A 2,682-nucleotide genomic window follows, 5' to 3' on the forward strand; every position below is an offset into this window, starting at 1 on the left:
TGAAGTTCAGACATGTTCAATGAGAACAACTACTGTGGAGATTAAATTCAATGAGAATAAATTCAAATAAATCCAAATAAATCCATCATGTCAGGATTCTTGATCAAAGACCCACTTAGGAGTAGTTTGTCATTGTTAAACACAAGTTTAAAATGAATATGCTTCTTTTGCTGTGGTAATCCAAAATGCTTCTTTTGAGTACAGTAGCTGTAAAACTTAGTCTATCTGGAGCTTGAGCTTGTGAGCTTCTTTAGCAAGATTACTGAATACACTAAATTTGTCATTATAATTTATACTGTGAACTGAACACTAACACTTTTACAGTAAATTAGGACTATACAAACACTTTTACAGTTCTGAACACTTTCCCAAGATGAAGCTCTTGATCTTATAGTAAAACTGTTCTGAACACTTTTCACAAGATGAAGCTCTTGATCTTACAGTAAAACTGTTCTGAACACTTTTCACAAGAGGAAGCTTGGTTTTTTTTCGATCTACACTTTTAAAGTTCAAGACACTCTTGTAAATTAAATAAATCAAATGGTGTATAAATCCTCTTGGAAACTTTAGGTATGTTTGCAATTGGACAAATGGTGTATAAATCCAAATAAATCAAATAAATTCAAATAATTCAAATAAATCCAAATAAATCCAAATACGTCTATCCTTTCTTTCCCTATCCTTTCTCATTGAACACATGACACAATCCATACACATGACACAAGCCATACACATGACACATCAAATACTCCTATCCTTTCTTTTCTTTTTCCCTTTCCCTTTCTTTTTGAGCTTTCTCTATCTACTCATTTCCTTGTTCTATAATGGCCATCGTATCAGTAATTAGCTCAGGACTGCAGTATACACCGGTTATTTATTCTCCCCCATTTTGTAGACGGTCCTTGTGTAGATGCGGCAGCTTATAGTTGTTTCCTCCTTGATCTTTCATCACTTCCACCATGACTGCTTGCAACGTCATAAAGCTTTTGAACAGCTTATGGGGATCGTAGTTCTCAAACTCCTCCTCTACACCCTGTACCAGTTCCTGTATATTCATAGGCGCTCTGCAGTCGATTAGGGATTGGAGGGAGCAGTGGAAACAAAGATCCAGAACATTGAGCTCAGGGCTGTTTGGTGGTTGTTGCAATAATCGAATATCCAGATCTGTCTGTGCCACGGCTTCTAGAAAACCAGCATCATTAGGGAGGACATGCGGTGTTGCATTATCTTGTTGAATAAAGATCGTTGTGTCCTCGTCATTGTCCGGCCATTTGTCTTGAATGGCAGGGATTACTTTATTGATCAAGTAATCTCTGCACACAGGTCTAGTAACTTTGACCGGCTTCAACTCTATTGTCCCCCTATCTCTGTTCTGGCTTGTTCGTTGTGCCTCGGTCTGTACCACGAACAGCCAAATGCCAAGTTTCCCATCAAATATCATCTCCCCATCTTCATTGTAGCGAGGTTTGGCTACAGCTGTTAGAAACATTACCTTCCCTATGCTATGGGTATTGTGCACAGTTCGGTTTGGTTCTTCTTCTCCAGGCAGTACGTAGTAGCTACTCTTCACTTGGGTCATGTCATACCATTTCTCGTCAATGTGGACCATATTTGTCATTGGCTTGAAACTGGGCCAAGGACTTGATATCCATCTTTCATCCATCATGGATAGGCAGAACTTTAGTCTCGCTATCTTGTTCTGTGGCTTGAGGGTGGGTTTGATGGTGCTTGTGATGCGTTTCAGCTCTTGCAATTGAAATTTGTCATGTAGGGTTGATCGGGGCACACCTAAACACCTTGCTAGAGACCGGATTGTTCTTCTTTTGTTCAAGGGGATTGTGGCTGTTCTCGACAGATCTAGTTCTTTTCTCTTCCTACCACTTTTGTTCTTCTTGCTTGAAACATCAACTTCTTGGCCTGCTGCAAGTTGTCGTTTGGCTAGATTCCATATTCTTGTAACTGTTCGCAGGTGAACATTCAGCATAGTCGAAATGAGCACCTTGTCATACACGTGAACCTGTCCATCTCTAAGCTCGATTACTCGCAGAGCAAAGTAAACACCATGTCTCTCCTTGTCTGTCAAGTCCTTCCCTCTTTGATTGCCATGTGCATCAGCTTCTTTCACTTCTGCATCTTCTTGTGCATCTTGAGCTTCTTCCAATTCTGCATCTTCTTGTGCCTCTTGAGCTTCTTCCAATTCTGCATCTTCTTGTGCCTCTTGAGCTTCTTCCTCTTCAGGAAACCAATTCAATTCAATGTCTCCATCCTCATCTTCCAACATCAAGTTCAAATCAATAGCGTCACCTTGTTGAGCTTGTTCTTCTTCTTGAGCTTCGTTCTCCTCTTCCGACATCAAGTTCAAATCAATAGCGTCACCCTGCTGAGCTTGTTCTTCTTCTTGAGCTTCGTCCTCCTCTTCCGGCATCAAATTCAAATCCATAGTTGTGTGCTCCTGTCTGATCTCATAACAAGAGTATACAAAAGATGAATGGTGAGCATATAATCATAACAAGAAAACCATGAAAAATCCTAGACAAAAAGCAAATAAACCAAGAAAGGGAAAAGTATATATTAAAAGTACTCCTTGTTCATAAGCAACTACAGGTCCTAGAAAACTAGAACCTGGCATGGCTACATAAGGGCATTTCCACTATTCATTCGATGGAAATGATTACAGCCAGT

General features: G+C 39.9%; 1 pseudogene; it reads right to left on the reverse strand.

Annotated features, from left to right (window-relative positions):
• Positions 1–546: 546 nt before the first annotated feature.
• Positions 547–2,440, reverse strand: LOC147973126 (uncharacterized; annotated as a pseudogene).
• Positions 2,441–2,682: the final 242 nt, after the last annotated feature.

The sequence above is a fragment of the Triticum urartu genome, chromosome 5A (assembly GCF_056163025.1).
Source record: "Triticum urartu cultivar PI428250 chromosome 5A, HENAU_Tu73, whole genome shotgun sequence".
Classification (NCBI taxonomy): Eukaryota; Viridiplantae; Streptophyta; class Magnoliopsida; order Poales; family Poaceae; genus Triticum; species Triticum urartu.